Consider the following 12,762-nt stretch of genomic DNA (forward strand, 5'->3'; position numbering starts at 1 on the left):
AAGTTGAGAAGGGTGGTGAAAGAGATCATAATGGAAAATTGGGTAAGCTACTAAAGTATCAAACCATTAGTAAGAGAGAACTTTTTTTGATTGGTGCTTCTGTAAAACAAAGTAAGATTATGCAAGCATCGAGGTAGAAGAATAATGAAGTACATGAGGCTTGACCCTTTAACATACAACAACAACGTCCTTTACCATCAAAGTCCTCATATACAAAACAAAAATGTGAAGAGCAGCTAAAACACATGAACTCTAGAGTCTGAGTTTGACTCCTTGACATCAAATTATAGTTCTAGTGAGGAGGAGCCTATGTGACCTTGAACAAAGCAAGCCAAAATATTTATTGAGAAGCCATGATAAGCTAGGATAGCTCTTCTTGTAGTTGAAAGGCCTTCAACAAAGGATACCACATGAGATTGCCCTAATCATGAATTGTGTTTATCATATCCTTCCTAAGGAAATTTCATTTTGTGCCTTGTAAGAAACCCTGGTCAAAGATACTATCAACTGATAGGCTAAAGCAATGTGGGAAGGTTATGTCATGTAAATATGTAGATCTAGATAACTCCATGGTTTACTTGATAGTTTTGAATGATTCAACAATCCAAGATTTTGGCCTGCTAACAAAAAATGGTTTAAGGCTCAATGTATGTAGGGCCTTTGAGAGATAAAATTCAAGAAGAAAACCTTACTATCTCATTGTCTTATTTTATTCAAGGTAAGGTACCATCACATATAGTACCTCCATCTCAAAAGTATATTCAAGCCAAAGAGGCCTCTCATCCTACACAAATAAAGTCAACTGTGAGAGAAGGTAGTAAAAGAAGAGGAGTCCACCAAGACAGTTATCTCCATCAAAGAAAAGACCACAAAAGAAATCCAAGAAATAAGTGAGACCTCAATCAAGTACCAATTGTAACTTTGAGTATTTCTAAACTTTTCATAACTTAAGTAATTTGGTTATTGTTCTCTCGTGAGGATCTAATATGGATCGTTGCTACGAGCATATTTCCATTGCTATTCATAAATATTTTGAAGATTCTCTTTTATTATCTATGAAGGAAAGGTTTTTCCTCCATTCAATTTTTTTTTTCCCAATTTCTCATAGGATTCCAGTGTAATGCCATGTTTCCAAATTAGGGAGCTAGATTTTTTTTTCTTAAGGATGAGTCAACTATTGGAGGGGAGGAACTCATAATACTAGGTGACGAGCTTGAATCATGCATCTTGCCTTCAGAATAAAATATGCTTAGGAGGTGTATAAAATAGCATAAGCTTGTCAGAGATAATTTTGTCTCCCTTCTAGTCATGCAAATATATCATGGCCCCATAGATGGGATTACATGGCTTAGACAATTAGAGGTGTAAGAAACTATCAAAGGACATGTAAGTAACTTGAAGAGAAAAGTGAAAAAATAAATAAATTATGCTATAGTGGTTCTTTTAGGGGGTTATGGTGAATCCTTACCGATGTTGAGAAAAAAAAACTTTGACATGTTCAAAGATGTCAAAGTGGCTCACACTCATTTGACGTAAGAAGGTAGGTTCTAGAAGAGTACCCTCACACACATCACTTTAAATAAGCTAAGTGCAGAGCATATGTAGGATTGAGTTCAAAAACAGCAAAGAAAAGTCTAGCCTAGGATCATAATAATAATAATGATTTTAGGAGAAAACTACCCTTCATAGAAAATATAGGATTTTTTCATGCAAAATATAAGAAGTACATGCAAAAGGATGGGAAGATAGACATGAATCTTAGAAGAATATGCTTATTAGAGATTGGTGTGGTCATATGACAAAAATTCAAAGATAGAGAGTTTTTGCAAGTATGACCCAATGTTCTAGCTAGCTCTTAGGATAGGCTAAATTTGGGATTAAAAAGATCAAATCTTTTGTATGTGGGAAGATAAACAATTAAAAGTTCAAAAGTTAAAGAAGGCTCGAGATTATGCAAATGTCATTCTTCTAAAGTGAAAGTCTAGGGAGAAAGATGTGTCCATTGAAGAGCTTGGTGATTATATGAAGGTGTTACCATGGCACTCTCTTCAATGCATGAAGGATGAGAGTGTGCTTGTATCCACCTTATCTAGGGTAATAGCAAAGGAGCCCTCATTGAATTAGATGATCAATGAACTGAGCTTGTAAGTTTTCTTTTTAGTATGTTTATCTTGTTTTATAGTTTATCTTTCAAATCCTAAGAAAATACATTTGTTTGTAGACAAATAGATTATATGAAAATACAAGAGATTATGACAGAGCGTCTCAATTGTTCTTCATGGGGTGAAGTTAGCATGAATATTTAGAGTCCAATTCCAAAAACATACTAAAGACTTCTTATTATTATTCAAGGATTAGGTAAGTATTGATGCTTGTTATCTTTAAATACCTTCAAGTGTCCAACTATCGCAAGAAAGTTAAAGCATATAGCATGACCTTATGATATGGAGATGTCATCTTTCTATCATCCACAATGTCCTACTAAAATAAATACATTATAAAGTTATTCATGGTGATATAAATTACTTAGATAAATTGGTAAGTCCATTTTATTTTACCCTCACAATTACAATTATACCATATGGATTCAACATGTTAGGATCTACCAATCAATTATGATAAGGCTTTCACATTCAAAAAAAAACTTGCTAATGATAAAAAACTTTGGGAAAATAACAAGCTCTACATTGTTTAGGTCTATTATCTTTTACAACCTACACCAAACTAGTAGCATGATGTTTATTTTAAAAAATGAACAATATTACATATTCTTTTTACGTAGAGAGAAGATTAATGTAGACCACACAACTTAGTCCAATTTAAGATTTGGTTTTAAATGATCATGTAGGATACTAGGATGAAGTCGAAAGAAAAGAGATTCAAATCACATGCACCTAAAACAAGTACTAAGAATATATTCAAGTATCCATCTATCACAAGAAAGCTAAAGCATGTGGATGGCAACAAGTCTATATGGTGAATCATATAAAAATCCCACAAGGGTTGATCAATGGATTTCTTGACTTGTTTTCATCCTAAGATTATTAGGTGCTTGATTTATTTTCAAGGAAAGATGTGCATATAATAATATACGAAAGATTATATAGTTCATGGTAAATAAGAAATATATTTAAAATTTTCATTATTAACATGTACAAAATCATGTGTGCTATTTAAAAAGGGAGCTATTGTATTGTTGTGGAGAAGGATGACTTGCAAGTCGCATTTATTAAGATGCAACTTCAATGTATTCTTGAACTTCAAAACAAGGATCAAGAAGTAGGTGTAGAGGTCATAGCACAGACACTACAAAGGTCATGCAAGCATCTGATGAGCCCATGCATCCTCTATTTAATGAACAAGGAGAACTTTCAAAACTTATTGATGTTGAAATTATTGATGCAATTGAGAATAATGAAGAAGAAGATGAGGATAATAATAATACTAATGATGGGAAAAAGGCCAAAGAGAAGGAGAAATATCTTGAAGATGAAGAAGTTGTGGATGCATAAGACAATTTATTGATGTATTAGATCACTATAGGTTTTATATATGGATACAATGTTCATTTTTCTTGAAGTAAAACTCTTCATCTATTATAAGGTTTTGTATATTGCACTTAAAAACTCACAAAAATATATTAATTCACACTAGTATACTCAATCTTTTACATTTGAATATTATATTTTTTATATTTATCTTTATAAAATATTTTAATGTATAGTGTTATGGAAAATCTAAATATCTCTTTAATTGTGTAGCCTACTAAATTATACTCATAAATTTATTAGCTCATATTAGGATTTGAAAATTTTAGTTTTCATATCTTACCATACAACATTACAATATAAATATTATGTAGAAATTAATTTTTCTTTAATAATATATAAATTTTACTTATGCAAAAGTAACTTGATGACATATTTGTGAAATGATAAAATATTAATGGAAATTTTATTTATCAAAGATATATATTGACTAATGATTGCACACTTAAGAAAATAGTTATTATGATATCTTTCTTGTTAATAATCCATTGAATTTTTACCAATTAAATGTTCATAGTCTCAAGATACTTATCATGTACCATGCCTAGTTGATTACTAAGTTTTAGGGAAAAAAAATTATACTATTTAAACTTCATGACATCAAGGTACTAGCTTTTGTGAAACCCCTTCCTCCCCCCCAGCCCCTAAAAATGATGGAATTTTTTGAACAAAATCATTTCATGGTAGTAGTTTTTACAAATATTGCATAAAATTGAGGCTCTTAGAAAGTTATGTGTTATTTTCTACCCAATTTCAAAAAAGAGTCATCCTCTTAAGTTTTTTGAGAGAATCTAGGGGAATCTCTTTAGGAAAAACATGCAGCTTTCCCAAAAGGTTTGCAACCATGTTTCTATTCTTGGATACCTTGATTATCTTACATAGAATACATCAAGCTTGGATTATATTTCCTTCATTGTAATAATCTCAATATGTCATATGAGCTCGTGCTTCCATACCTTAATTGTCTTCATGCTCATTATCTTGACTAGCATGACATTCTAATGCCTAGAGGGTAGATCAAAATACCTTGATTGCTTAGGGTTCTTATATTAGCTTGATTGAAGGGACTCAAACCTCCATTGGCTTCTTAACTATCTTAATGCCACAAGTGGCCTTCTACTACTATACCTCAAAAGGATGACTACACCCCTATCTACACTTTGACTCTTTGAGCATATGATCTAGTTTGGCGTTACCCACGGAGGACCGACCTGAAGGCTCCTAATTGACCTAATAGTCATCTATCAACAACTAGCTCACATCCGAAGGTGTCCTTTGAGAGGCTTCTTTTATGGAAGGAGTGACCGCCATTACCCTTGGTTCATAGATAATTTACAGTTCGGGTTCTGAGACCAAACCCTAGGTAAGTCAGTGAATCATCCCTTCCTAGAGTTTCTTCCTGCCGTTTGTTTTTGGGGAAACCTCTTGGCTAACTGAGACCACCCTGCCATAGGAATGGATTCATTGGGAATCCATCCACCTGCTTCCCTCTGTGGAAGTTCTTAGTTATCTAATTACCTTCCACATTACGTGAAACATATACTAGCTTCATTAATTACAAAGAATCCTTTTATGCACAGTTGTTCATTTTTGTAATTTACTCACGGACATATAATCAAAATAAAATAAATTCATTGATTATGTTCCATAATGTGTGTTCTCTTGCCCATACAGGAGAAAAATTACAATTTCATGTGTTGCCTCATCCGACGCATCTGCATGTCACCAAGATCAAATCCACCTATAGCTAGCATTTTTAGGTGTCCCACGTAGAAGTTGGGCCATACACGGGACCAAGTAGTTCCTAGGTGCATAAAGGATTTACTAGCCAGAGTCCCCCCTGGCACCCTATCCACCTCCTACTTAATACGATCCTTGCTAGGAGACCTCTTGCCATCAGAGCCGGCGGTCCATGCTTCCGCGATGGTAAAAACATCCCCTCTTGGTATGGGGATTTAGCACCTATCCTTGGGGGAGGTATAGGAATCCTCAATTTTTATCTGTTCTGATATTTAATTCAATCAAGATCTAAACTAAAAAATCACAAACAAGCTTGATTTCTTCAAGCAGTTATGACTTCAATCAATCATGCAGCTTTCAAGTGATGATTAATCTAGTAGCAATCGATACTTGAATTTTACATAATGAACTCTTTCCCTTGGAATTTAACTAAGGGTATCTAGATTTTGGGGTCTCTAACTTCCCAGTTTAAGGTTTATTCTTGTAACCAAGTTTCTTGGCCTTAAGTCAGTTTTTTTAACTTAGAGTTATTTCCCTCTTTTTTTTTAATCTTCTATCAGAGCTTCTAGATCAAAACTATATCCTTAGTTAGTTTCTTTAGGGTTTCGTTCTTAGTAAATTTGTCTTGAATTCACTAATCTTCTTTTCTATGGGGTTAACATTAAAATTTCTCATGATTTCTCTTGAGTTTTAGGTTTTCATAGTTCCCCTAATAGTTTCTAGCCTATAAGATGTTCTAATAATTTACCAATTGAATACTCTAAGATCGCAGTATTTCTCAAGAGACTTATCTTATGTCTATTGAATTCGAATAGAAAGTTTTAGAATAACCTATGGTATCGCAATTAGTAAAGGATTGTTATTCACACCCATGACTCCGTTAGTGTCTCCCTGCTTACAACTCCAACTATTGCTTCCCCATTAGTAGGGTCATTCACGATTTCCACTTTTGAATTCTCTTTCTTCAGGGCCATGACAGAAATATGATTTGTAGAAGAAGAAGAACATGGCAATGATACATGGGTTGGCAAGGGTGTAAGAATCTCAATGATGATGATGGTTATTACACGATTCAATGATGTAGGCCTCGCCGATGGTTCTTCTTGCCTCTTGGAGAGCAATACTTCTCTCTCTCTCTAGTAGACGGAATCTTCTCAGATTAGAGTAGAAGAGGATGAGAGACCTTCTGTGTATCCCCTTTCCTTGGGTTGAATGGAATGATGTCTCTTCATCTCACAGAATAGAGTCTCCTCCTTCTCGATCAGCATCTCATCCTCGTCAAGATTTCTCTTGTTCCCCTTCTTGGTCATCCCCAAGCCCTCAATTTATAGTTTGAAAGGGGGTAAAAGAGAGAACACTTGCTTTTTAGCATTTTTCAATGACATCATCAATGATAAAGAGAGAACGCTTTCTTTTAGCACTTCTGATGACATCAGAGAGGGAGCTCCATTTTTGTAGCGCAAAGATAAAAATTTATGAATATATGGGCAAGCACTGTGTGGCGTGTTGTTGAGCGGTCGTCACTTCAAGGCTTATGACCAAGGCATAGACCTTGGCATATTAGCCTTGGTATACTTGGCAACGGGCTACGAATGCTTCATTGGCACCATTGGCTGCACGCAAGAAGCTCCCACTAGCTTGTAGGAAAAACTTCTCGGGAGGTCACCCATCCTGATACAGTGTCATCACCCAAGTGCGCTTAACTACCAAGTGACTATCCACTAGGTTAGTTCTTTTTTGTTGTTCTATACTACAAACATAGTTTTAATAAGCTAGTCTTGGGAGGGTCTCCCAAGTCTTTCTTCCATGAACTGGTATATAATACCTCATTAATAATAATAATAATCTTCATAATGAGAGTTAGTTTCATAATTAGAGCTAGTTATTTTTTTCTTTTTCTTTTTTTCCTTTAAAAAATAATTACAACATAAATCAATTTTCTTTGGAGTTAAAATAAACAAAGTAATGGGGACGTTACATGAAGACACAGATATAGCAAGTCTTACTGTAGTAGAAGAGGCAAGTTAAGCCATTGAAGTTAGACGGCATAAAGCCTGAGCTTTATGATACAAAGGATTGGGTAGAACTTGATGAGTTATGCAAGTCCACTATTATTTTGCCATTATCAAAGTGGGTATATTTTAATGTCATTAACATTGAGGGTATTGCTTATACTATATGGAAAAAAATTTGTGATCTGTATGACAAGCAAAGTCTTCCATCTCAGTTATATTGGTTGAAGAAGCTTATGGACCTTCGCATAAAGAAGGGTATAGCTATATCATTTCTAGCCAACTTGTATCGCAAGGCATGCAATTTGAAGATAATATCAAGTCTTTGTTATTGCTCATTACATTACCTAAGTCATGGGACACCTTTCATACTACTATGGGCGCTCATCCGCTTGAGGTTGGTTTCAAATATCAAAGAGATGGTAGAGGACAAGTCTTTTGGGCTTGTCAAGATCTTGACTGATGAGAATCGTGCAGATTTTCTAACTAAAAGTCTCTCAGTGGAACATTTTGTCTTCCTTAGAAAGATGATGACCGTAGGATGAGATGATGTCTTTCCTCATCTTGTTGTACTCTATGTACATGCTCTATGTACATGGTGCACTCTTTCTCTTTTTCATTCACTCCTCACTGAGGCACATTTGTTTATAAGTAGGAGGTCATTGGGGGTAAAGGCACATATGCCTAACCACCCACATTTACTCACCATACAATGAACCCACACACATGTACACTATAAATGGTGTGCACCCATCACTATCACTTTATTCTTTATTCTTTCAATGACTATTGAATAAGGGAAGGTCAATCACACATTATGACTATTGGAGTTCTCACATATGGTGTCTCTCACTCTTGCTCTCTTGTGTCATCCTCCATAGCTCTTGCTTTCCTCTTACTTCTGCTTGTGTGCTTCCACTCGAGCTCTATCTTTCACTAAAACACATAATAAGTTCCCTAATCCCCCACATTTGAGGTTCATAGATGAGTGGGCTCAAGAAAGGATTAGAAAGGCAATTTCTAATAAGAGGGCCATGGTTAAACACAGAGCAATGGAAAACAAGAAAATGATAGAGCAAGGCTTGGATCTCAAGCCAATGCCAAACATTGCACATGATTAAGAGTGGATAGAGGCTCAAAGCAAGGTGGAGCATGGGGTCTTCAACCCACAATAGAAGGAGGCACAACAAATCCAAATGGAGTGATTTGGTTCGAGATTGGGTCAAGAGGCATTGATACATAGGAAGCAAACTTTGTGAGTATGTGATTTCTATTTCAGTTTTTATATGTGACTATTTGATTCATTTCAATTTTTACATGTGACTATTTGGTATTTAGTATACCTAATACTCTTAGTGACTTCATCTTATAGTTGGGTCTTGTTGGCCAATTATCCACTACTCATAAGATGAGATGTAAGCATTGGCATAGTAGATTGGACACATGAACATACTTGTGAAAGTAGGGCATTATCAAAGAGCAATGATGACATGAAATCACACAATAGTGGTATGAAACCATGATACAAAGAATTTATTGATTCATTTATTTGTGAAATTCTTTAGCATTTCTTAGTATTCTAAGCTTAAATTGTGCATTCCATAGGGACACTAATATGATGAGGCAATTGGACAGGGAGGGAGTAGTGTAGGAGGGGATGATGTGGAGGGAGTAGTGTAGGAGGGGATGATGTGGAGGATGAAGAGCACAATGTTGAGGAGCATGATGGTGATGAGGATAAGGATGATCATGGTGATGGAGATGATAATGAAGAGGGATAGGGTGATGGTGATGGCGATACCTCTCCATAGGATATATGACCTTTGTTGTATATAAGCATGGTAGGTACTAAAGCCACAATATTTATATACACTTAATTTGTTAATGTGTGTTTTTTTCTTAATATGTGAAGATATTTCATAAAATTGATGCCCAAGAGTGCAAGAAGGGTAGAAAAAAAACCAAGGAGCTACGGGTTGCAAAAGTGTGGCTAGAGCTACATGTCCGCAAATAACCGATAGCTCGTTTTGATAATGGTTAATAGGGATCATAGATGCGCTCATTAAAAAAATTTAATTAAAAAAATGTGTCAATATAGTAGTTCGTGGGCTTAATTCTTTGTAGTGCCATTTACTATTTATCTCAATATCCCTCTACAATTGGACTTTTCCAACAATAACTTCTACTTTTTTAAATAATTGGAAAATTGTCTCCAAATCTACTCATTTTCTTAATATGGTATTTTCATGCTCCTCTTACTTAGGCATTATCCATACATAGAATAAAAAGGAAAAACTCCCCTTTCAAGTGTATATGATATATTCATTGTAGTAATAATAGATCATATACATGGGCACATAAAGTCATAATTTTCCAAATTGGACCCTTAATTTTTTCTAATAATCAAGGTGATAATGCCTTCAAGAAAACTCAATTGCTAGTGCAAAGATTCACTAATAATGGTTTTGAGAAAGCTAGACTATGGAGATTGGTATAATTTGCTTTAGTGGCCAATCATCCACTATATATACCAGCTATTAGCTCTTGCTATACTTTAATTTTGGTGGATACCTTAAAGACCACATGCAATGGGTGGTGGCCCCTTGAGTACCACCACCCATTTGAAACCTTGATATATAGGTTGAAGTTGGGCCTCTCAAACCTTAATTCTTACTCATGTTTGCTCATCTATACTCATTTTGTGCAGTTTTGGAACACTGCATGTAATTCTTACCATGGGATGGTTTAATTTGGGGTTTACTACCTTTAATGAAAAAGGGAGGAACATCCTATCCCAAGTTAAGTTCTTTTACAAACTAAACACCTTGATTACTTTGGCTAAGGTTTCATCTTTCCTTTAAAAGATTGCATTCTTGGATGAATAGACCTTTTTTGTAACATGGGTAGTGGATACACATACTTTCCCCACTTTCGTTTGTGTATTTGAACATCTCTCTTGATCTTATGATGTTTGCTAAGTCTTTTTGAATTGTTACTTTTTGTTCAATATAGTTCATCATTCTAACTAGATCGCTTGAAATCTATTATTCTATTTTAAACATAGCCTTGACATCTTCAAAAACTTGTACTCATTATTGTTATTAGGATTGGCCTATGCCATCTCCATCCCACTGATGGACTCTATTTTGGCAATTCATTTACTAATCGAGGTTCCTTTTTCAACTATATATGTTTTATAGAACTGGTTTTCCTAAGGCCTTATTCATTGTGTTGATCGTATCCACTAAACATGAGCCCATTAAGCCTAGTGATTTGAATCAATTAATGGTGTTTGCTCTTACCAAGTATTACTTTCCTTCTAGGTTTCTTTTAAAAAAATCTTATATGCCTTTTGAAATTCTAGATAGTAGAATCTACAAGCATGTCATTGTTGCTATCAACCATCATAATGAAACTCAATGCTTTACTACTATGAGGTGCCTTCCAAGCTTCTTCATAACTCATTCCATTCTTTCCACTATTCAAATAGATGATTTATGATTACTTGATAATGCTTTCTGTGGAATTATTTCAATGGATATCGGTTCTATTGTGAGTATGAATTCATCTTGCATGTTCTACTTGTAATTTTTTAAAGTCCTTTGGTAACACACACACACATGCACACACGCATGCACGCGCATGTGTGCACGCGTGCGTGTGCACACACTCACTCACTCATTGACTCACTCCCTCACTCACTCATTCGCTCGCTCGCTCGTTCACTCATATAGATACATGCACTTACTACTTATCCTTAGTCCTATACACATAAACATAGATATGCTCTCCTCCCCACCCATCCCCATCTCTCTCTCTCTCTCTCTCTCTCTCTCTCTCTCTCTCTCTCTCTCTCTCTCTCTCTCTCTCTCTCTCTCTCTCTCTCGCTCTCCCTCTCCCTCTCTCTCCCTCTCCCTCTCTCTCTCTCTCTCTCTCTCTCTCTCTCTCTCTCTCTCTCTCTCTCTCTCTCTCTCTCTCTCTCTCTCTCTCTCTCTCTCTCTCTCTCTCTCTCTCTCTCATAAACCTCATCTAGTCTTTTAAAAAAATACTTGTTTCCTACATGCTAAGAAAATATATTCCACCCTAAAGATATTCACATTTCTTTAGTCCATACACTATAGTTTTACATATCATTCCTTTAGACTCATTGTTACTCTATCCCACACTCATGGCCACACACTACATTGAAGCTGTCTCTTTGATATTAGAATTAACACAATGTAACCATTGGAGAATAGCTAAAAACTCATGCATGTACACACATATGCACCCACACTAGATGCCCTAGGTCTAGCCATCATCCCCACAATAAGACATATTACTAATACTTGATCCTCTTCTCTACCCTTATACCATATACACACATCTAATCTTATTTTTGGATCTATCAAACTTGACAAAATAAAAACCCAAGCCTATATGGTATGCATCAAATGCATTTGAATCCTTCTTTATTATCTCTTTTTTATTTTATTTTCCTTTTCTTTTCTCAACTTTCTTAAATAATTCATCTATATATATCTATATTATGACTCCTTCTTTACACATAAGTCTCAAGTTACATTTTTGAACACACATGCACTCTTAGACATCCACATCGGCACACACCCATACACGTAAACTACCAAATGCACCCAATAAAACATAAAACCACTTGTACTCATATAAAACCACACATACACATGTGCACTTTTTGAAATCCAAATTGGTGTGTCCTAATTATGTTTCTTAAATGCTAAATCTATCTCACACATATCCCATAAAATATAAAACTACTTACACATCACATACGTGTGTGCAAGCACACACAAACACAAATGCACAATCAAAACTTAATTCCCAACATCCACACAAGCATACAAACATGCAAATGTGATGCTTTTTAATCTCATATATTTTTCATCCATTTGGCATTGTGATGTTTACAAATATGCATTGTGATGTTTATAAGAAAATAGTGTTCAAATGTACATTTCATGACCATGTAACATTGGGGGGGCTAAGGATAGATGTACTTAGGGGTCCCCCTTGACTTTTTCCATGTTGGCCTAGGGGACCCATGAGAGCTTTGTGCTCTAAAATTAGAGCTCCTTGCCAGTGACCTTTCAGCCCCATGCTAGCAACCCTTGGTCCCACCCCTGACACTTGCATCGACATGTTTTTAGTTCATGGCATCAATCCCATGGGCATGGCCTCTTTTACTAGTTCTTTGAGGCCACCTTCATCCCTACCTCTCCAAGCCTTTGTTCATGTACATCAATGGAGGTACTATTAGTAGGAGCAAAGCAAGCAGCAAGATCGTGAGAAGCAAGGACAAACGCCCTCCTCTCTTTTTCTCATCGTATTCCTCAACTCTCACATCCTCTAGCTATTGCATTCTCCCATACCATTTCCCATACAACCTAAATCACACCGACTCCAATGTAATATTTCCGCTACAAAATATTCAAGACCCAAAATCT

This window comes from Lygodium microphyllum, chromosome 17 (assembly GCF_053477565.2).
Source record: "Lygodium microphyllum isolate KBCC chromosome 17, Lygodium_microphyllum_v1.1.10, whole genome shotgun sequence".
Taxonomy (NCBI): Eukaryota; Viridiplantae; Streptophyta; class Polypodiopsida; order Schizaeales; family Lygodiaceae; genus Lygodium; species Lygodium microphyllum.